General features: G+C 44.4%; 1 protein-coding gene across 16 annotated transcripts in view; it reads right to left on the bottom strand.

Annotated features, from left to right (window-relative positions):
- PTPRD (protein tyrosine phosphatase receptor type D) overlaps positions 1-24,675 on the bottom strand; it is a 2,140,456-nt gene that overhangs the window by 1,269,038 nt on the left and 846,743 nt on the right. The window contains exon 8 of one of the 16 annotated variants that reach the window (XM_061629603.1): positions 16,734-16,908. The exons of the other annotated variants lie outside the window; for them this stretch is intronic. The gene's annotated coding sequence lies outside the window, so the exon portion shown is untranslated. The remainder of the gene's footprint in view (positions 1-16,733; positions 16,909-24,675) is intronic. 16 annotated transcript variants of the gene reach the window in all.

Consider the following 24,675-nt stretch of genomic DNA (forward strand, 5'->3'; position numbering starts at 1 on the left):
TGTCACGGAACCAGATGGAGAGATTTCGCCACCTGGCGCCGTGGTCCCACCAGATCTATGGGAGATTGGCAGCTTGAGTCAGAGAGAGCGATAAGCCTGTCCATTGCGCCCAGTACTATGGCCAGCTACCAGAGAGCAGGTAGGGAGCTATTGGCTTTCAGGGCAGAAAGGGGATACTTACAGCAGTGGCCCATTCCAGTGGCGCACCTCATAGAGTTTTGTGTGGAGGGCAAGAAGAAGGGCCTTGCCATCAAGACTATTCGAGGTAAGCTCTCGGGCCTTTCCTTTTTGGCCAAGTCACGCGGTTTACAGGACTTTTCAGATGACTTCCAACTTCGTAAGATGTTGTAAGGCTGGGCACGGGAACACCCCGCCAATCCAGATTCTCGTTCCCCTATGCACCCGGAACTTTTATTAGGGCTCCTGATACAATTGGAGCATTTATGTTCCTCATCTTTTGAGGTATTGCTTTTTCATGCGGCCGCACTTACACTATTCTTTGGAGCTTTTAGGATTAGTGAGGTGCTGGCGGGGTCTAAGACTGACATTTCTTCCTGTGCCTTTTTGCTGTCTGATTTTAGCTGGAAGGGGGGACAAGCTGCCCTGCAGTTGCGATGGTCAAAGACTGATCAGCACCGGAGGGGCCGTAAGGTTCTGCTTTCCCCCTCACAGCTGCACGAGATTTGCCCTGTAACCGCATTAAACAATTTTCTGGCAGTCCGGGGACAACAGCCGGGCTACTTGTTTATGCATAAGGATGGCCAACCCCTTTCTAGATTTCAGTTTTGGGCGGTTATCAGGACAGCCCTCGGCAATATGGGACTGGACCCCAGAATTTTTGGGACACACTCTTTCCGCATTGGAGCGGCGTCTACGGCCACCTGTTTGGGCTTCTCCCAAGAGAGGTTACAATCCCTGGGCAGATGGCATTCTACGGCCTATAGGTCTTATATTCGACCTTTTCAAGGGGTTCAAAAAACCAGTTTGTGACTTGTTCTTTGTCACTGTTATGAGTTTCCATTGTTTGTTTTGACAGGCCGCTGGAAGGGAGATGAAAGAGTGTGCATCCTCCTCTGCGGCCATAGTATGGTCTTTTGGGCAGGCCGCAGGGCAGTCTTTTCCAGACGGCAGTGGTCCGGGATGTGCCACAATTTTTGGTCATGCACTTGGGGGGAAATGACCTTGGCATGCTGAAGGGCAGAGCCCTTATTGAGCAGACGTGTGCTGACTTCCGGGCCATCAGGCAGAGGTGGCCGGGGGTGCACTTGATTTGGTCCGATATTTTACCACATAGACACTGGAATTGTATGGGTGACCCTAGGGGGATAAATAGGTCCCAAAAAAAAGTGACTAGGCAGCTCCGTCTTGCTCTATTGGACTCTGGTGGTTTTGTCATTCACCACCCGGAGATAAGACGCAGTAGGGTTGAACTATATTGGTCTGATGGAGTCCATATGTCCGATATAGGTAACAACATCATTTTAGAAGACCTGCAGAGGGGTGTGAAGGACATCTTGTTTGGATGTGGGGTAAAGGGCGACTAAACAGAGGTTTATCCCCTTTCTGTGGCGAGGAAGTGCGGGAAAGGTTAAAGGTGAAGGGCAGCTAGGTGACACCTTTAGGCACCTTTGGAGGTGATAGGCAGTTCCGGAGGCCTGCAGCTCCGGGTTATACGGCCCAAGGGCAGGATACGGGTCGCCTCTGGGGCCTACAAGTCTCATCCACTCGGAGTTTCAGGGCACCGGGGGGTGGTGACGCAGGTTGGTCTCCCTACGCACAATTGGAGTGTGGTCAGGGCAAGGGGTTGACAGATTGGCACCCCCTTGCCCGGCAGGGGTTTGGGTTGCCCAATAGCTGCAAGCAGGCTTTGCCTGACTCATCAGTTGAATCCCGCACTTATGTTCCCCTTTGCAGGTTCATTAATATGAATTTGGTTTAATAAAGTGGCCTATTATTTAACCCATCATATTGTGTCTGCGTCTTATTTCACCCCTGGGTCGCAGCCTTTCAAAAGAAGAAAGAATAGCAGTAAGGAACTTTCAGATGAGGGGATGTTGTCATCAAGTCTGCGGATAAGGGTGGTGCTGTCATGGTACTGAACACTGCCGATTGCATAGCAGAAAGTCAAAGACAACTGAAGGATGAAACAACAAATAGACTTCTTGACAATGACATCACCACAGATCGCAATACTTGTATCATTACAACTATACAAAACCTTACAAGTAGGAAACTTCTTAAAGAGGAGACTGCTGATCTCCTTGTTAATCCAAATCCCACCCCTGAAAGGTTTTACATGCTGCCTAAAATCCACAAAGCCAACAATCCTGGTCGCCCAATTGTCTCAGGTAACAACACAGCTACTGAAAGGATTTCTCTGTACATTGACTTAAATTTACAAAACATGGTGCAAAACCTCCCATCATATATCAAAGACACCAATGACTTCTTACTTAAAACTGAGTCTTTAAATAAGCAGTATCAATTCTACAACAATACTATACTAGCTACTTTAGATGTCACATCTCTTTACACCAGTATACCACATAATGATGGGATTCAAGCTTTAAATGAGTTCCTTAACACCAGAAATGGTAACAATCCTCTAACAGAGATTATCACAACTTTAGCTACATTAGTCCTGACTTGCAACAACTTTACATTCAATGGACAACACTACCTGCAACTACAAGGCACAGCTATGGGGATTCACATGGCTCCATCATATGAGAATCTAGTTATGGGTAAACTGGAACAAGAGATCCTCAAAAAGGCCATTAACAAACCATTTATATGGTGGCAATACAATGATGACATCTTTATGGTCTGGACAAATGGTAAAGAGAGATTAGAACAATTTTAAAATTACATCAACTCTATCCATCCGTTATGTTTATATTTAATAGTACAAATGATAATCCACACATGTCTTTTCTTGATGTCCTTCTCACCACAGAAAACAACAAAATAGCCATTGATCTCTACAGAAAACCCACTGATGCCCACGCCTATCTAAACTGGAAATCCTGCCATCCTAAGCATATAAAGAAAAACATTGTGTATAGCTTAGCTTTAGCTCTGAGAATCAAATGTGTTTGCAATAATGAAGATAAATACCAGAGAAGGATCAGTGAACTTCAAGAACACCTTCTTCTGAGAGGATATCCGCCACATATTATCAATTGCAACATCCACTGAGCCTCCATTCTGTCCAGAGAAAACCACCTCCATCATAATGAGATTTCAAAGAACAAACAACAACGGATTCCAGCCATTAACAAGCCTCCTGTTGTAGCATTTTGCCAACCTCCTAACTGACACAGACTATTAGTGACAGCTGTGCTTAAGCCACCTATCAGCAATCCTGGGTCTGATCCTTGTCACTCCAAGCACTATCACCTGTGTGTACCTCATAAAGACAGCTACTTTCAAAAGCACTAGGACAGGCAGAACATATTACATCAAATAGAACATCACCTGTAGGTCCTGCAATATAATTTATGTTGTCAAATGGAAAAAACCAAGGTGTCATATCCAATATGTAGGAAAAACTACAACTGCCCTACACACATGCTTCACAAACCACAAATCAGCAATTTGACCAAAAAAAAAAAGTGGAGAAACCAGTTGCAAAACATTTCAAGAGCAATACTTGCAAAGGTACATAACAGAGTTGGGGGGGGGAATGACTCTTTATCTACAAAACAAGTAGTTCCCAACTATCTCTTTGGTGAAAACAATGCATGTCTTTTACATTCTCTACATAAACCCCAAGACCCCTTAATTTGAGAGGTAATAAGAAGAACCTTGGATCATAGTAGACACGTCACAGAGGTTTTTGTATTGTGGCCTTATGAAACTCCCTCCCAGGCCAAGTGTGACTTCCATTAACACCAGCCCAGACTATAGGTTTCTAGGAAGTAGAACAGAGCTATTTCCAGAAACCTTTAGGAAATCTGTTTTACTGCTACTGCTTTATTAGCTGCCTAATTCATTTTATTCATAGCCAATGTCTTTTGTTTTTCAGTGCTTTATGGGTACTTATTATCTATTGTATTTTTGTTTTAAAATCTTGTACAATTAACTTGATTGAAAAGCATTTTGTTAAAAAAATTAGTCAGGGTGGGAATTTAATGAAGCTAAGCTAAGCATTTGATTCATCATGAATTCAAAACATGGCACAGGTTTCATTAAGAGGCCAGGGCATCATCTTGAGAGCTTTCAACACTTCATAAAACAATTGAAGAACTGTTTGCTGACAGGAAACTAGCAGCAGGTGTACATTATTGTTGACAGCTGCATCTCTGACATGGATCACAGAGAAACTCCACTGGAAATGCTGTAACATCTGGAAGGTTTGGTCAGATTTCAAAACTCTAAATTTTAAAAAGCTACCTGGTCCCCTATTACAAAGCACTTAAAAAAGTATAGGCCAACCTTTTTCCCACGCAACAAACTTTTTTTAAAAAAAATTAAAAATACTTTCTACCTGTGGACATCAAAGGAAAAGCAATAGCTTATCATAAAATTGCCAAAGCATCACTTCATGAACTCTACCTTAAATATGTTTTTAAAAATCATATCATTTAAGTCTCAGACATTTCTGATATTATAAAACCAAAACATTCAATAACATGGCAGGTGCTCACCAGAAGAATTATTCCAACGTGAGTTTGACTGGTATGTCTCCAAATGATACTACATGAATTTCTACTTGTTATTTACTTGATTAGCAACAAAATAGGGAAAATTATAAAGTTATTTATATTCTGAAGTGCTTCAATAGCTACATGGTGTGCAGCAATTTTATATATATATATGAATGTAATTGTGATTAACCAAACAGAGGTTTTTCAGAGCTTGGAAAAGTTACATTTTTGAACTACAACTCCCATCAGCCCCAGCCAGCATAGCCACTGGATTGGGCTGATGGGAGTTGTAGTTCAAAAAAGTAACTTTTCCAAGCTCTGGTTTTTATTATATTAACAAAACGTTTCAGCTTCCGCCTTCATCAGCTGCCAACATACAAATGCTGTTACCAAGGTGGCAGTTATAGAGCTTTGAGGATGGAATGCTCAGAGGGGCTTCATTTGCAGAAGCTAAGTAGTGGTGGTACTGTACTCCAGGTTCAGGCCATGTGGTGCCAATGTGTCCAGAGAGTAAATCCAAAAGTTCTCCCTTTTAGTCAATGCTGCTGGATCTGCTGGCATCTCTATCGCTGTAATGGAAAAGTCCAACAGGCTGTGACCCTAGATGTTAAAATGCTTTGCAACTGGTTGCTCCACTTTTTTTGTCAGAATTGCTGACTTATGGTTCCTGAAGCGCGTGCGTAGGTCAGTTGTGGTCTTTCCTACATATTGGATATGACATCCTGGTCTTTTGCACTCGATGATGTAAACTATATTGCAGGACCTACAGGTGATGTTCTGTTTGATGTAAGCAGAGAGCCTGTCCTAGTGCTTGTAAAAGTGGCTGTCTCCCTGAGGTACACACAGGTGATACAGCATTTGGAGTGACAAGGATGAGACTCTGGACTGGGGATAGGTGGCTTAAGCACAGCTCTCACCAACAGTCTGCGCAAATTAGGAGGTTGGCGAAATGCTATAACAGGAGGCCTGTTGATGGCTCTGGTAAGATGTTCAGAGTTTACCAGCAATGGGTAGCTCTCCTTGATTGCTCGGTGATAGTTAGGAGATGCTGGATGGAAATCTACCACAAATGGAATCCGTTGCTCTCTGCTCTTTGACACCTCAGTATGATGGAGGAGGTTTTCTCTGGACAGAATGGAGGTTCGGTGGATGTTGCAATTGATAATATATGGAGAATATCCTCTTCGAAGAAGGTGTTCTTGAAGTTCACTGATCCTTCTCTGGTATTTATCTTCAGTGTTGCAAATAAGTTTGATTCTCAGAGCTAAGCTATACACAATGTTCTTCTTTATATGCCTAGGTGTTGACCCATTAGGCCTGGTTGTTTTCCACCAAGTCTGAAAGTCTTGAAATCTGTAGCTAGGAGGAGTTATGTCTTTGCTGGCCTGAGAGCAGACAATCCAAGGCCAGCCGTTGCCATGGTAATGGGAGATAACAGCTGGGAAAGTTGTAACAGCCTGCTGTTAGTTCTTCCTTCTTCTGTGTGTGTCTTTGAAGCAAGCAGTTCTATCCTTGAAGGGGGGGAGAATTCTACTTGTATCTATCCTCTTAAGCCTTTGGCCATAATGTCTTAGTAAAGACTCTTAAACCTTTCTCAAGCCTCTGTGAAGTTTCTTGCTCAACTTAACTCCAAAGTAACGTATGCTGTTCACGCAACAACGCTCACACATCAACAGGGTTATGGGCCCAGATCCACAGCGCGTTACACAGGAGTAAGTGGCTGGTCTGAACGGCAGACGGAGTTCCAGAGAGGGCAGCTTGATTGATTGTGCCAGACAGAGGTGAGCAGGATGGCTGCTGTTAACATGTCTGGAGGCTTGCCGATGGAACGACTTAATGAAAAGAATTATGGAAGCTGGAGGCCAAGGATGCGGGCTTTGCTGGTAAAAGAGGATTTATGGGAAGCTATTGATGGAACACCCCCTGCACCCCTTACAGCGGCCTGGACTCGGAACGATGAGAGGGCACAGGCTTTTATTACTCTGGCTCTATCAGACTCTCAACTGCTACACATGAGAGATGTTACAAACACCAAACAGATGTGGGACGTGTTGGAGGCCCTTCATGTGCAACAGACCGTGGGATCTAAATTGTGTTTGGCAAGGAAGCTGTACCAGATGTGCTTCACGGGTGAGTGCGAAATGAGTGAGCATCTCACGGAATTCAGACGCCTATTTGCTGAGTTGCAGGATCCAGGCATGGAACACTCTGTCCTTCAGAAGACCTATCTGATCCTGGCTTCACTCGATGGGACTTGGAATAATTTGGTCATGGGAATTGAAGCCATGCCCAATGGGGGGCTGAATGTTGCATTTATTGAAGAAAAGCTGACCCAGGAATGGCAACAGAGACAGGAGGCGAAAAGTGCCGTGCCGAAGGAGGCAGTCGGAAGCAAGCAGGATTACAAGCAGGAGCAGCAGCGGCTAAAGGCTTGTTATGTTTGTGGAGCTCGTGGGCATCTTCAGCAGGACTGTGTAGTCAAGCGCAACTCCAGGGACGGAGGCTGGAAACAGAGCGGCAGTGTGAACTTTGTTTGTAAACAGAAGTCTCAAGATTTAGGACCTGTTGACTGGATTCTTGACAGTGGTGTGAGCCATATATTAATCAAAGACAGGAGTTTGTTTTACACGTCTACAGATGAGCAGGACTTTGTACAACTAGCGGATGGATCATGTAAGAATGTGGAAGCCCGAGGACTGGTGAGATTTGATAATCTTGGAATACTGTCAGATTGTTTGTTTGTACCAGAACTGTCTCATAACATATTGTCTGTGAGAAAACTGACCAGTTGTGAGTTTTCAGTGTTGTTTGACAGAGACAAATGTTATGTAATGAGGGGAGATCAAGTGTGCATGCAGGGAAGCCTGAATGATTCTCAGTTTGTAATAAAAAGCAGTCAAGCAGGGTGTGCTGTGTTAAACGCTGAGGCACAGACACATCAAGGCTGTGTCCATGAATGGCATCAGAGGCTGGGGCATGCAAACTTTGACACAATTAAGAAAACCCCTATGCATAGTGAAAACATGCGCTTGAAAAATTGTGGACAGTTAATGGATTGTGATGCATGTCATAAAGCGAAAATGACAATTGCACCAATAAACCGGGAGGCTGAGAGAACCACAACAGCTCCCTACCAGTTAGTTCATGTTGATTTATCAGGGCCAATAAACACTTCACGAGGAGGTGCGAGATTCTTTTTGGTAATCATAGATGATTTTTCTAGATACACTAATCTTTATTTGCTCAAGCATAAAAGTGAAGCAGAGCAGAAGCTGAAACTGTTCATTCAAAGAATCGAAACTTAACATGGCGTTACTGTGAAAGCTATACACTCAGACCAGGGAGAGGAATTCACGAGTAAAGCAATGCATGAAGTGCTGGCAAGTAAGAAAATAGCACTTAAACCTTCTAACGGGACTGCAGAGAACAAAAATAGGGTGCTTCAGGAAGCAATGAGAGCCATGCTAATGGATTCCAGTTTAGGGAATTCTTTCTGGGGAGAGGCAATTTTGTATGTGAATTACATTCACAACAGGGTGTTACATAGTGCCATTGGAATGTCACCTTATGAGAAACTCACTGGGAGAAAGCCGAAAATACAACACATTCAGAAATTTGGGGCACGTTGCTGGGTACCCATTCCACAGGGAAAAAGAAGAGGCAAACTTGCACCCAGAGCGCAACAAGGATTTGTTTTGGGATTTCAGAATGCATATTTCAGAGTTTGGTTACCAGAAACACAGCAATTAATTCTGAGCAGAAGCATTAAAGTTGCAGAAAAGCCTTGGGATCAAAGGCAAACAGTCATTCTTATAGGATCAGCTGACACACAAGCACAAACACAAGCACAAACATTCAAACCAAACCTTGACATAAAAGTGGAAGGCACACAAATTCCTCTCAGGGATGCATTAAATGAACTCATTTGTGGGAAACGTAGAAATAAGAAGGAATTTCCTGATCAAGCTGTGCGAAGTACCAGCTCAAACGGGGGGGCTGAGAGAGCAGAAACTCCAGTTCCTTTGAGACGCTCTACAAGAGCGAACATTGGCAAACCGCCTGAGAGATTTACTGTGGGGGTAATTACCAGCCCAGGTATGCATAAACATGTTGAGATGGATCCAGAGACACTATATTTGACCTGTGTTCAGCCGAAAGTTTGATTGAATAAAGTTTTAGCTAAATGTACAGAGATGTTCTGAAATGTACCGAAATGTAAACTGGATCTGTATGATGCAATGTATTGAAATGTATTACCTTTGTATTGTTGAAATGTATTGCTGAGATTTATTTGTAATTGACAGACATGATGGAAAAAGGGGAACATGTTGACCTATTAGGCCTGGTTGTTTTCCACCAAGTCTGAAAGTCTTGAAATCTGTAGCTAGGAGGAGTTATGTCTTTGCTGGCCTGAGAGCAGACAATCCAAGGCCAGCCGTTGCCATGGTAATGGGAGATAACAGCTGGGAAAGTAACAGCCTGCTGTTAGTTCTTCCTTCTTCTGTGTGTGTCTTTGAAGCAAGCAGTTCTATCCTTGAAGGGGGGGGGAGAATTCTACTTGTATCTATCCTCTTAAGCCTTTGGCCATAATGTCTTAGTAAAGACTCTTAAACCTTCCTCAAGCCTCTGTGAAGTTTCTTGCTCAACTTAACTCCAAAGTAACGTATGCTGTTCACGCAACAACGCTCACACATCAACACTAGGATGGCAGGATTTCCAGTTTAAATAGGTGTGGGCATCAGTGGCTGTAGAGATCAGTGGCTGTAGAGATCAGTGGCTGTTTTGTTGTTTTCAATGGTAAGAAGGACATCCAGAAAAGGGATGTGTGGATTGTCATTTGTACTATTATTATATATATATAAGACAGTTTTGAAAGCAACAAACAGAACTTCACTCAAGCTTGCTCTGGATCCCTGTAAGGATTCCGTTAATCACCTAAAATATATGTAAACATAACTGTGATTAACCAAACAGAGGTTTTTATTATATTAACAAAACGTTTCAGCTTCTGCCTTCATCAGCTGCTAACATACAAATGCTGTTACCAAGGTGGCAATTATAGAGCTTTGAGGATGGAATGCTCAGAGGGGCTTTATTTGCAGAAGCTAAGTAGTGGTGGTACTGTACTCCAGGTTCAGGCCATGTGGTGCCAATGTGTCCAGAGAGTAAATCCAAAAGTTCTCCCTTTTAGTCAATGCTGCTGGATCTGCTGGCATCTCTATCGCTGTTATGGAAAAGTCCAACAGGCTGTGACCCTCGATGTTAAAATGCTTTGCAACTGGTTGCTCCACTCTTTTTGTCAAGATTGCCGACTTGTGGTTCCTGAAGCGCGTGCGTAGGTCAGTTGTGGTCTTTCCTACATATTGGATATGACATCCTGGTCTTTTGCACTCGATGATGCAAACTAGATTGCAGGACCTGCAGGTGATGTTCTGTTTGATGTAATATGTCCTGCCTGTCCTAGTGCTTGTAAAAGTGGCTGTCTCCCTGAGGTACACACAGGTGATACAGTGTTTGGAGTGACAAGGATGATATATATATATAAACATCCCATTTCTGCAGTAATGAAGTACAACCACATGCATGTTTACTCAGAAGTAATCCCACTTTGTCCAATGGGTCTTACTCCCTAGTGTTCAGGACTGCAGTCTTAAAATCTATAAGACAAAACCAGTAGGACAGGAGAAAGGAAACAAAAGGAACTAGAAAAGAGAAGTAAAAGATTAGAGGTCAAAGGCTCAGGAGAAGTACATTTTCAAATATTGTTAAAACAGTTGTAAAAAGAGAGGTGTGAATGTCAGGAGGCAGAGAGGCATGGACTAGAAGTAATGAGTTATTAATCAAGAAGAAACCACATCAAAACAAAGGGTATTAAATGTATTGGATTCCCTTGTTACAAAAGGAGCAAGGCCTGGATGAAAGCCCGACTGATAAAGGCTCTCAATTCCTTGAGATGCCAATAAGGAATGGAGACGAGACCAGATCAGTAAAAAGTCTTGCCTTTATTAAAACCTTTGCAAAGGGAGGGCCCCAATCAAGTGGCTCTCCCGAATAGCTGACAGTCATCATATTTATAGGCTATAGATGCGTCACATACATAGTATCAGAAATGCATAGCTCATTAAGAATACATCATTGTTTAATTTCTCAGCATCTGTCTATTCTGGTCCACTTCTCTGTTCTCATCTTCAGACTTCCTTTATCCTTGACCTTTGATGCTACAAGCTGGGAATAACATCTTTAATTGCTAACGAAGCAGATAAGCGGAAAACTCCCATACTTTTCACAAAGCAAGGAAAACAAGCATATGTTTCATTTTGCATTATTTGATTTCATTTCAGTATAACATTTTAATTTTAACTCATTGCAACACCCTCATCAAACAAATATATCCCAGGGTGGTGCTTTTGGCAAGTGCAGAAGCCTCTGTGGGAAGCTTATCCCAAATCTTCCAGCAGCATGGATTAGGGGTTAGGATTGCTCTGCCCAAGGAGCTTCCAAATTCACCACAACCTCGAACCCCATCCAGACAGCAGGCTAGATAATTCAATTACAGCATTTCATATAATAGAGTTTCCTGAGCAGAGGACAAGAAAAGACAGAGAGGGCAAAGAGTGATTTAAAAACTAAAATAGTAGCCTGAACTGGGTCTATGATAAGGAAATGGAACCCAGTGAAGCGAATGTAACATTTTGTGCGCAAAATGAAATAAGCAGCAGAGTTAAAATGGTGATGGGGGGGGAGAGGAAGAGAGCTGAAGCTGACAAAGAGGCAGGCCAGAAAGAAGAGAATTACAGGAGTCACACTGAGAAAGAATAAGGCTATGTGCACACTAGTGTCCTTAAAAAGCAGCAAGACCATTTTGTCTGGGTGCGGTTTGACATGAACCTGCACCAGGCTGTACACTTTCAATTCCTTTTTTATCATATTGACTTGATGTATTCACCAGAGGATGGAGCAGGGTGGTGATGACCACACATAAATCAACAAGGCAGCCAAATTCTCTCCCCCCCTCCTCTGCCCCTCCTCCCTCACAGTTACTTGCTTGGATGTCTTGGGTGCTATGAAAGAATTCTTCCTGGAACATGAAAATCTATGCATGGCCATGGCCAAAGTGCTGATGACTCACTCGTGCCATTTGTGGATGTCCCTGGATCTCACTTTTAGACAAAGGGAGAAGGGCAACACTCTGTTGCTCTATAGCTTGTGACTAGATGCTTTTCTCCAAATGTTTTACAGAAGAAAGGCAGCAGCTGAGGAGGTGAGACAGTTTTGGAGCCCCTGAGGGAAACAGAAGGCAAACAGGAGCCTTCAAGAGAGGACGTGTGAAAGAAGCCGGCATGAACTCTGCCCCAGAGCTTGGAAGTAACTAGTTACAAGTAACGAATTACTTGTAATTTATTACTTTTTTGAGTAACGAGTGGGTAACTTCATTAAATTTTGCTGGTAATAGAACGAGTAGTAACTTCATTACTTTTGAGGAGTAGTTGTAATGTTTCCAGCATTACTTTTGGGCATTACTTGGGGGGGGAGCATGGGAAGTCTTCTGCTCCTCTGATTTGTGAATAAAAATCATGTGCTTCAAATTGGGCTTTTGTGCAGCGTTGTTCTTCCTTCATGCTCTATGGAGGCGACGAGGGAGGAGGTGGAGAGAGAGACGGGGTGGAGAAAACAATTGTTTAAAAATTGACAGGAGTGAAAGGAGAAAAGAGCTGGAGGCAATATATATATATATACAAAAATATGTGTGTTGGGGTATCATCATTGCTGGGGGCGGGGTGAGGGGATGTGAGATTCTGTTATGCCATTCTGTTAATCTTATGGATAAAAAAAAATATTCTACTACCCTCTGTGTGTTCGTGCTTATTTTTAATGTTGTTTTAGGCTACTTAGATGTGCAGCAGCCAAGGCTAGCACCTTGTAGGCATTTTTTTTAAAGTAACTAAAATGTAATTGTAGCAATTACTTTTGAGTAAAAGTAAAATAATCAGTTACTTTCAGAGCAATTGTAATTGTAATAGTAATTACTACATTTGGGAGGTCATGTAACTGTAACTGTAATTTATTACTTTTTAAAAGTAATCTTCCAAGCTCTGCTCTGCCCGGTACACAGAAGCCCCCACACTCCCTGCTCTGTGCGGATGAAGTAGCCCCCATGGCTCCCACCCCCTTTCTTCTTTTTAAATATATATTCTATCTAAGGCGTATTTTATTCAATATGCATTTAAATACATATTTTATCGAAGGCAGTCTTGGATTACAATGATTTTCTGCATCCATGTCAACTGGGGTTTTAGGCCAGTTTTAGCACTGAGGTTGGTTTGGTTGCTGTTTATGACAGCCTATGTCAGGAGAGCAGTAGCGCAGTGGCAAATTCAGAAGTGCAGGGTCCCTCCCAGATGGTCACAGCCACGCCTCCCTGTTTTGCTGTGGGCTGAGAACAAGATCCTTGTTAATGCCTTCTTCAACAACAATAGATACCCCTAGGAGCCAATAAGCATGAAAGGAGAGAGCAGGGCCTGCCCCAGGCATGCCAGGGCCCTTGGGCATCAGCTTGCCCTGGGCCCTGGCATGTGCACATGTGTGTGCATGTGTGGCCCCCCATGCCCCCCACCTACCTGTCTCCACTCCCCTTCCCCCCACACCCCACACCTACCTACCTTCACTTCCCCTTCCTTTGGAGCTACAGGGGACCCTTCGCTCCCCTTCCGTGATCTGTGGCAACAGCTGCGGATCACAGGGCAGAAGGTTCCGCTTGCCCACCATTCCCTCATCCCACCTACCTGTCTCCTGTGTTTTAGCATTGCCATTAACCAAGATGGTGGACACGGTTTCCCTAAGGGGATGAAGCCTCCGCCGCCATCTTGGTTGATGGCATGCATGTATGCTATGCTCGTGCATCTCTGCCATCAACCAAGATGGTGGCAGGGGCTTCAGCACCTTAGAGAAACCTTGGCCGCCATCTTCATTAACGGCAATGCTAAAAGGCAGGAGACAGGTAGGTGGGGCAAGGAAATGGTGGGCAAGCGGAAGCTCCTGCCTTGCGATACACAGCTGTTGCTGCGGATCGTGGAAGGGGAGTGGAGGGGCCCCTCAGGGGCCCCTGTAGCTCCAGGGGCCCTTGGGCCAGTGCCCCACCTGGCCACCCTTTAGAGCTGGCCCTGAGAGAGAGTGTCAACAACTGAAGAGAGTCTTTTCAGTGGCTGCCTCACCTCCTTTCACTGTGATTGGCTCCAATCAGCAGGAAAGGAGAAGGAAGCATGTTGGAAGTCTCTTTTCAGTGGCCAACATACTCCCCTTTCATACTAACTGCCTTGTAGGATGCTGGAGACATAGGGGCCCTGATGGCACCTTGTTCCCAAAAAGGTAAGGGGTCTAAGAGTCCCCGAGACTCTAGTCGACTACCCCACTGCAGGAGAGAGACTCTGAGGGGAAGTCCCTGATCTCCCAGCAGTTTTTGATATAATGGATCATGCTTTTACTTGGATGGTCAGCTCCAGAAGGTGGTGCTCAGCAGCTATTGTTTGGCCCCATGGAGCCTCCTGTGTGGGGTTCTTCAGACGTCAGTCTTATTGCAGACACGGTTTAACATCTACATGAAGCCATTGAGTGGGAATATCTGGAGGTCTGGAATGCACTGTTGTCAGCAAGGCAATGACATGCAGCTCAATTTCTGCTTTACATCACTCAGGTATGGCAGTGGATGTACTGAACCAATATCTGACCTTGGTAATGGACTGGATGGGGACCAAAACCCTGAAGTTCAATCCAGAAAACACTGTTAGTAGATGGTTCCCATACCCAGATGGGTAAGGTGAAATCTGTTCTAGATTCCCGTAGGGTTTGCTGCGGCCTACGGCTGCTGCTGCGTTTTTGCTGTGGCTCGCCGCCCCTTTGTCGCTTGCTGCTGTGGTCGGGACGCCATTGCCGTCACGTGTGACCTACGTCATTTTGTGTCGCTGCGGCCCCTGCTTGCTTGCTTGTTGTTGGGGGTTGTGCTGCCCCGGGGCCTGTTGTTTCTCCTTCGCCGCGGCCGTGCCCTGCCTGCCTGCTTGCCTGGGCTTCCTGCTCGTGCGTTGTGGCTGCCATCGCGGGTTGGCCGCTACTGGGGCATTGGGGCATTGCTGTGTTGCTGTCGCCGTGCCGCTTGCCGTTTGCCTGCTGCCTGACGCCATCGTTGCAGCTGTGGGCCGTCCTGATCCCGGGGTGCGCTGTTGGTGGGACGCTGTTTATATCGCCATCGTGCTGTCGTCGTTGCCATTACTTGCCCGCCCAGGTTGGCTAGGACCTTATCGCCGTGACTCGGACCAAGTATTCCACAGTTAATACAGCTTCAATGCTTCTGCTCTGATTTATCATTGCGGCCGGCTGCGACTACCATTCTGGCCGGCTATCACAACCCGGTTCCTGTTTTAAATTGGTGTATGTATGGATGTATAGTTGTATGAATGTGTGTGTGTGTATGAATGTGAATTGGACTGAAATGTATTGATTTAGTTGAATTGTATTGATTTAGTTAATTAACTTAATTTGATGTAAATTGATTGGTTTAATTGATTAATTAACTTAATTTGATGTAATTTAATTAATTAATTAATTAATTGGTTTAATTAATTTATTTTAAATTGGTAAATACTGCTGCTATAGGGTACGGAGGCGGGTCTCTGGATGAATTTTATTAGGGTGGGTGGCCTGCTGATAAGCAGATAAAGATAAGAGGCATGTGCAAGCCGGAGAGGGAGGTGGGGGGCCAAGTTATAGGAAGTTTGGGCGGCAGGCACCGGAAGGGTGCTGCTAGCAGACCATGCCGGAATAGGGGAACATGGGACAGATGCATTATATCCATCCCATGTTCCGGGTCTGTTCAGAACCAGACGAAAACTGGGGGATGCAAGGTTCCTACCGACCTTCGACTGCTGTTATGTAATGCCAAGTCTGTGGCTCAGAAAACCTCACTCATCCATGATATGATCTTGGATGGGCGCGCAGACCTGGCATGTATTACGGAAACTTGGCTGGATGAAGCCTCTGCTCCAATTCTTGAGGCCATGTGTCCGCCAGGTTTCCGTTACGCACAGCAGCCGAGAGTGGGAAGGCAGGGTGGGGGTGTGGCAGTCATCTATCGAGAGTCCTTGGTTTTTGCCAGACCTCCCCTCCATAGGACTCAATTTGTTGATTGTATGTACTGGAGGTTGGGCCCGAAGGGCAGTTTAGGGATCTTGCTGGCATACCGCCCATCCGGCTGCATGGCAGATTCCCTGGCCGAGGTGCTGGAGGTGGTCTCGGCTGTACGGGCATTGTCCCCAGAGCTGCTGGTTCTGGGTGACTTTAACGTGCATGCCGAGGCCGCTCTCATAGGAGCCCCTCGGGATTTCCTGGAAACCATGGCTTCCTGGGAACTGTACCTAAGTAATACTGGGCCCACCCATGTAGCCGGTCATGCTCTCGACCTAGTATTTGTCCTGGGAGAGGAGAGAAGTGGTCTGAAGTTGGGAGTGATTCTTGCCATTCCTGTGTCATGGTCAGACCACTACCTGGTAAATATGGACTTCTCGTTGCCATGCCCCCTCCGCAAGGGTGAAGGACCTATTAAAATGGTCCGCCCCAGACGCCTGATGGATCCAGATGGATTCCTGACTGCGCTTGGGGAATTGGAACCTGCTGAAGGTCGCCCGGTCGAAACCCTGGTGAAGGAGTGGAACGTGGGGATCACCAGGGCATTAGACCGGGTGGCTCCGAAACGTCCTCTCCCCCTGAACAGAACTCAGCTAGCACCATGGTATACACCACGGTTGCGTAGTCTGAGACAGGAGGTGAGACGACTAGAGCGCCGGTGGCGGAAATCCCGCTCCGAAGATGTCCGGACACAGGTTAGAGCAGCAGTAGCTGCCTACCAAGTGGCAATAAAGGTAGGAAAGAAGGCTTTCTTTGCTGCCTCTATTGCGTCTGCGGAGTGCTGTCCCAGGAGGCTGTTCCAGGTGGTCCGAAGCCTGGTCGGTCCAGTTGCTCAGGAACCCTTGGAACAGTCAAAGGCCTCCTGTGACTTATTAGCAAAACACTTCGCCGATAAAATCGAACACTTACGGAGCTCGATCCCGTGCGCCGTGGACACAGTGGATGAACCAGAGTTGGCCAGTTGCATGCCGGTAAATTGGGATCGGTTTCGGCTTCTCCCTTCTGAGGAAGTGGACAAGGTGATTTCATCTGTGAAGCCAACCACTTGTCTTACTGATCCTTGCCCTTCGTGGCTCCTTGTGAGCTGCAGAGAGAAATTGGGTGAGGGGATCAAAGCGGTGGTAAACGCATCCTTGAAAGAGGGTGTGATGCCATCAGCCTTCAAGGAGGCAATTGTAAAGCCCATCTTAAAGAAGCCCTCCTTGGATCCCCAAGTATTCGATAACTTCCGCCCAATTTCGAATCTGCCATTTCTGGGCAAGGTCATTGAGCGAGTGGTGGCCAACCAGTTGTCAGCACACTTGGATGAAACGGATTATTTGGATCCATACCAATCGGGTTTCAGGACTGGTCACGGAACTGAAACAGCCTTGGTCGCTCTGGTAGATGATTTGAGGAGGGCATTAGATAGGGGAGAATCCACCTTTCTTGTCCTCCTCAATCTCTCAGCGGCTTTTGATACTGTCGACCACAGTATCCTTCTGCTTCGCCTGGAGGGATTAGGAATTGGAGGCACTGTATTACAGTGGTTCCATTCCTTTCTCTCCAATAGGTACCAACAGGTAGCGTTGGGGGAGGAGGTATCAGACCCTTGGCCTCTCAATTGTGGTGTGCCACAGGGCTCTATCCTCTCTCCCATGCTATTTAACATCTATATGAAGCCGCTGGGGGCAATCATCAGGAGATTTAGGCTGCAGTGTCATCAATATGCGGATGACACTCAGCTCTATCTCTCGTTTAAATCTTCACCAGAGTTCACTGTGGAGACCTTGTCCAAGTGCCTGGAATCCGTGAGTGGATGGATGGGAAGGAACAAGCTGAAGTTGAACCCTGATAAGACCGAGGTACTACTTGTGGGGGACAAGAGAAGGTTGGGTGACATTGAACTGAAGTTCAACGGGGTGAGTCTACCCCTAAAGGACCAGGTCCGCAGCCTTGGGGTTGTGCTTGATTCCAGGCTGTCCATGGAGGCTCAGATTTCAGCAGTGAGCCGGGCAGCCTGGTACCAACTACACCTCATACGAAGGCTGCAACCCTACCTTCCTGTTCACCAGCTCCCACTAGTGGTACATGCCCTGGTCACCTCTCGTTTGGACTACTGTAATGCGCTCTACGTGGGGTTACCCTTGAAAACGGTCCGGAAATTACAACTGATACAAAATGCGGCGGCTCGACTACTTATGAATAGTCGCCGCCAAGATCACATCACACCAGTGTTGTTCGACCTACACTGGCTACCAGTTGTTTTCCGAGCCCAATTCAAGGTGTTGGTATTGACCTTTAAATCCCTACACGGTTCCGGCCCAGTTTATCTCACGGAGCGCCTTCAACGCCACCAATTATGCCGCCCGACAAGATCAGCCACACAGGGCCTTCTCTCAATCCCACCAACAAAAACAGCCAGATTGGCGGGTACAAGAGAGAGGGCATTCTCAGTGGCGGCCCCCACTCTTTGGAACTCCCTCCCACAAGAACTCCGGCACGCCTCTTCTTTAAATGTATTTCGGAAAGCCTTAAAGACCTGGCTCTTTCAGCAGGCCTTCGGGGTATCCAGGGAAGGTTAATTGTTATAACTGAAATGCCTCCTGCCCAGTTTTAATATTGTTGCTGCAGATGTGTTGTTTTTATATTGTATTACTGTATTTTATCAAATGTATTTTAACAATTTTGTAAGTCGCCTAGAGTGGCCATTGGCCAGATAGGCGACGAAGAAATTAAATTTATTATTATTATTATTATTATTATTATTATTATTATACTCCCCTTGAAGGAGCAAGTATGCAGCTTAGGGTTCTCCTGGATTCATAATTGTCACTGAAGGCACAACTGGCCTCCATTGAGTAGTGTGTCTTCTGTCAATTTTGGCTGGTGGCCCAGCTGCAAACCTATTTGGATGGGGATAGATTGGCTTCAGTGGTCTACACTCTGGTAACTTCCAGGTTAGATTACTGCAATGCATTGTATGTTGGGCTGCCTTTGAAGACAGTTCAGAAACTGCTGCTGCTGAAGAATGTGGTGGACAGATTACTGGCCAGGATTTGCTGGTCTGAACATATAACTCCAGTTCCAACCTGCCTATGCTGGCTGCCAATTTATTTCTGAACACAATTCAAAGTGCTTGTTTGACCTACAAAGCCTTACACAACTCAAGATCCCAATAATACCTCAAGGACAACCTTTCCCCGAATGAATCTTCCCAAACCTCAAGATCAATAAATGAGACCCTTGTCTATGTGCCCCCTCCAAAAGATGTTCAGAGGAGTTGCCTATGAGAGAACAGGCATTTTTGCCTAAATGTATGCATTATTTCAAAGGATTGACAATTTTGTCAGTTCAGTTTATTTTTCCTGTTTTAAGTTCAGTTTGCCCCATTTCTGCATCACTTTTTGAACTTTTTTTGTCTGCATAAAAATTCATTTAGATTTTTGTGTGCATTTTTCCTAATATTTTTGTAAGCATTTTCCCCTAGTATAATTTTTGTACAGTGTTTTAATTAATATACACATTTTAATGCATTCATTTCACTAATAATGCTTTTTTATATAACATTTTTTGTTTGGAGAGCCGCATTGCATAAATGGGAGAATTGTGCATTTTGGAGGATAGCTGCCTTTTGGTTCACATTTTGGTTCAAGGAAGTGCTAGGTAGGATTCTATTAAAATATGAACAAATTTTCCCCTATCCCTAATTATTTCTAAATGTATTTTATCCTAAAATACATGTTTTTAATGTAGTCTGGTACCTTTTTGAGGCAAGAACTATGCCACAAAATTAGAAGTGTGAAACAATAATAGAATAATTATGTTCCAATCTGCACATTCATCTGGCAGGTATGGATCAGGTCACTTCACATCAGAATTCACAAAAACAGAATTCCTCAGTCATGCCTAGTCTGATACAGGCATAATAACTTCTGTTGAATTGCTCAGTCCCAAGAACAAATATGCAGCATTTGAGCATATTTCACTAATCCCCTCAAATTGGAAAGGTTAGCATGGGTAGGGTGAAAGAGACAGCAGGAAAGAGAAGTCCATACAACCCTCCCACACAGTATAACTTCAAACAGCATCCTGCTATGGCTTAAGAATAAAACCTTATCATACTTAATGGGCTCACAGACTAAGTCCACCCCTCTTGAGCCTATAAAATCATCAGTGTCTGAAGGGAGAAAATAAGAGGATTTAAGGAATATGGTAACAATGACAATTAATAATGAACTCATAGAAACTAACAATTATATTCATGCTGCAATATTTTATAGAATGTAAATCTGTGCTCCCAATTGCACAGAACTTTTCCCCCTTCCCAAAGATAAACATTGGAATGTGAGCTCTGTGCTTTGATCTTTATTCACCTGAGATCAGCGATGATGTAAACCTCCCAGTAGGATGAGAGGTGGTGGTAAGATACCTGCAAGCCTTCCTACATTAGGAGAACTGAACCAGCAAAGTCTCTAAAGTGGGCAGATCCGAACAGGAAGAGATATGTCAGGGAGCTGGAAGGATGCTCTGATTCAGCTCCTCCCCAAGGAGGCCTCTGCTAGCTGCGATTTGTGGTTATAGTGCATTGATGCCTCAGCTGTTATTCTCTAGCCAAATTCTTTGGGAAAGATATCTGCGCAGGCACTACAGCCCACTCTACAGGGAGTGAATGCCTTTGAGGCATAGCTGCTAGTGAGGTGAATTGCACTAACCAAATGATTCTACAGTTTTCTAAAAAAGAAAAGAGGAGGGGAGTTAGACCCTGCAGGGTCTTCTTGTTCGGTGTTAGCACGAGACTAGAATGGTTGTGGGTTGTCACTGTGAATGATTTGGGAAATAAATAAAAAAAAATATGCCCAAGGCACCAATGAAGTAAAACAGAGGCACTTATGGAGAGCCTACTAGTATGCTTGCTCTCTAGCATTCCCACGGCTCTAGAATTTTCAGCAAACACCACCCAAAGAAATAAAGGCAGAGAAAGTAAAAACTGTGTTTCCCTCTCCATTATTCTATTCATTTCTATTCTATTCTAGTCACTCTAGCAATTGATTGTTGCAATCTTATTGGTGGGGAGAGGGTATTTGCATAGTAGAGATACAAATGTCAAAGCTCTATTGAAACAATACTTCTTGCTCTAAATGACAAAAGAAAGTGAAATAAACATGATCAGAGAAGAAATAATTTCCCAATGTTACAGTTTCCCCCACCCGTGCCATTAAATGATGACAGGGCTATTGTGCTCATGTCGTGTAAATGGGCTCACTGTAAGTATCTGGTTAACCAGAGAACAGAATGTGTTCCTTCAAGAGGAAGGATGGCTATAAATTCAATGAATAATAGTACATTATATTTTTTTCTCCAAGAATAGGAAAGGACACCAAATCTAGATGCAACAAAAAATCTCTAAAGGCACATTAAAACTCTTCAAAGCATTATGAACCTGGCATCAAAATTTCACCACTTCCCCCCAAATTAAGGCACAAGTCCTGTAAATATTGCTGAGCAGCCTCTCTGGATGATGGTATTCACAATCTGCAAGGATAAATTGTGATGGTGACCAGGAAGATTTTCTGCTACCTATGTCAAACTAATTACTATGTTCACTTGGAGTGACTTGTGATGGGGAGCTATTGTGATGGACAGGACTAGGTTCTGCCCCTTTCCATCATTAGCCAATCCTGTAATTGTAATGTTGAGAAGGGGAGAGTGAAAAAGACAGTTAAGTCAGTTAGGATGAGAGATGGGAACGGCAGGTGCCTCAGTTAGGGATGTAAATAGAGTTCAGCGGGTAATTAGCTGGGCAATGGAAATATCACAAAGGGTTGAAGGTTGGATAATACATAGGGTAGGAATAAGAGATGTTCTGTTGTGTTAGTAAAGGATAGTGTTAAGGAAGAGACACAGAGGGAAACAGAAAGGGTAGGGAAAGGTTAAAAAGTGTAACAATGCATCATTCAAGCCTTTGAGCCAGTTATGCCTGTTCGTATGAGAAATGTTTGTGGTTTAAAATAAAGTTTTTCCTTTGAAAAGGAAAAACATCCCAGAGTCCAGGACATGGAATAATAGGCTCAAGTTACTGGAAGCAGATTTCAACTGAACATCAGGAAAAGCTTCCTACCTGTTAGAGAGGTATGAAAATGGAACCAATTACCTAGAAAGGTGGTGGGCTCTCTGACAGTGGAGGCACTCAAGAGGCAGATGGACAGCTACCTGTTGGGTATGCTTTAATTTGAATTCCTGCCTTGAACAGGGGTTGGACCACCTTATTTTTTATAATTGTAATTCAGATTCCCTCTGTACGTGCACAGGAATTGAAATAATGAAAGCTTTATTATTTTATTTGTATTTTTAAGTTGTATTTTTTTCTTTGAATTTGCCTTCCCCCCTTACCTTGGCACCCTAGGCAACCACCTAGTTTGCCTATATGGAAGGGCTGCCTCTGTGGATGCCCCTGGATATCTTGGATCCTGGGGAAATATAAGTTAAATTAATACTGGAACCCATATAGTAGATATCATGCACCTAAGGGAAACATTGGGATACACACTCATTTATTTTACTGTTCCTTTGGGGTAATCCTGCTCCTGTTGGGAGGCAGGGTGGGATATAAATCTAATAATAACTAACTAACTAACCACCTCATGGTCTGCCAGTAATCTGAGGGAGGTTACAGAAGGCAGATGAGGTGGAACAGCCACCTCCAGTGAGGAGGAATAAAACCAGAGGAGTGTATCTGATTATATTCAGAGGCTGTTAAAAGGGCTGTCACATCTATGTCTGTTTCCCTTATTGGATTTACTGCATAAAAACAGAAGGGAAGGTAAATATCAATATCAACTCTGTCTGAGACAAAACTACAACACAGGGGGAGGGGGTTACTCCATGAGCCAGATCCTTACCAGGATCACAATGATGTCACATGATTGACAGGTGGGCAAGGCTACTCACCTGTCAAAATCCCTTGTGCTTTGCAAGTCTCTCCCCCATAATCCCTTAAATTCTTAAAAGGAGAGTGGAAGGAAACTCACAGATCCTTTTGCAAGTCTCCCAATGCTTCCCTTTTAAGCCTCTGAGATTGGGGGCTTAAAGGCAGATGGGGGAGACTTGCAGATGGCCTTCAAAATGCCTTTTGTCAGTCTCCCTGCACTCCCCTTTTAAGGCTCCAAGATTGGGGACTTAAAGGGAGTGGAGGAGACTTGAAAGAAGCCTCTTACAAGTCTCCCTGCAATTTCCTTCTAAGCCCCTGATTTTGTTGGCTTAAAAGGAGAATGGGGAAAAACTTGCAAATCCTTTTGCAAGAGTTCCCATACTCCCCTTTTAAGCTTTCAAGATTGGGGACTTGAAGCTCCCATGCTCCTGCTTGAGCTCAAAAGAGAGTGCAGGAGATGTCTTAAGGCCTTTGAAATCGCCTACATATGCCACCTGCTCCAAAGGTCACTTTTGCTCAGGGCTTTAATCCGTGCTCATCAGCTAATAATCAGGGATTAAATCCTGCTTCTTGGCTGCACGATCTTGTTCCCTGTTGGGAACAGGATCACGCAGCCAATGCAGAATTAAACCCTGTCCTCCCACCCATCGGCTGACATCTCCATTAATGTCAGCTTGTGGGTGGGTGTGATATAGGGAAAATGGCCTCACAGGCGAAACTAACCTCCTGGTGGGTCAAGATTGGCCCGTGGGCCAAAGGTTCCCCACCCCTGCTGTAACAGCTCAGTTAAAAGCCCTCACAGTGTCACTGTATGCTGAATCAGCAATTGCTTGTAACATAGTGAGCTGGAGCTCCCTTGTCAGGTGAAGAATGCAGAGACAGAAATCCGGTTAATTAAATATAATTTATGCAAAGCAAAGAGCATGTGGCAGAAGCAGCATCTAACCCAGAGACCTGAAAAAAAGGATGTCCGCCAGCCAGAAGACTTTCTTCAAATATGGTTCTAGTGACCAAAACAAGCTTCTAAATCCACATCTTGACTCAACTGTTTTGTCCTTGATTTCTGATTCTGTTTTAGTTGTTCAGACTGTGTCTCATTCTGGGGCGGTGATGCCCTCTAGCAATTCTAGGAAATTCAGCATGATTAAATAAAGGATTAGGTAGCTACAGAGCCAAGGGGAATGTCCCTTAGATTAGAAAAGAAATGATCCACTTTTTTGCTGTTGTTTATAGAATATGCCGAAGGGCGTCCACATTTTCTTGATACTAACTAAACCAAATACTGAACTCTTCATATGAGGAAAAGCTGCAAGTCACACATTCACTCAATCATTCCAATTAAGAGAAGCATTAACTGGAGAGGAACACTCTGCTGGAAAAATGTCCTAGGGCTCATAGATTTCTGATCTCTTTACTAAGCTTTTCTGCCTGCACTCATTGAGAGGTAGTTTGACATACACATATGAAGGTAAACACTCTTGCTATGCTAAATCCATGCAGTGATGAAGCATGAATAGCAATTCTTATTTTCATCCCCCAAAGAAGAAGCCCGTCAGAGAGAACATGATAGGTCCATTTTTTTCCACAAAATGCTTTGAGAAAAAGATACCAAAGCTGCAATGCTATACCTACCTACCATTATACTAATGCATAGTGCGGCCACATATTGCATACTATGTACAGTTCTGGTCACCTCACCTCAGAAAGGAAATTGTAGAGCTGGAAAAGGTTCAGAAAAGGGCAGCCACAACAATCAAGGGATGGAGCGACTCTCTTATGAGGTAAGGTTGCAGCATTTGGGGCTTTTTAGGTTAGAGAAGAGGCAAGTAAGAGGTGACATGATAGAAGTGTATAAAATTATGCACAGCATGAAGAAAGTGGATAAAGAAACATTTTTCTTCCTCTCTCATAATACTAGAACTCATGGACATCCAATGAAGT

This window comes from Rhineura floridana, chromosome 1, assembly GCF_030035675.1.
Source record: "Rhineura floridana isolate rRhiFlo1 chromosome 1, rRhiFlo1.hap2, whole genome shotgun sequence".
Lineage (NCBI taxonomy): Eukaryota > Metazoa > Chordata > Lepidosauria > Squamata > Rhineuridae > Rhineura > Rhineura floridana.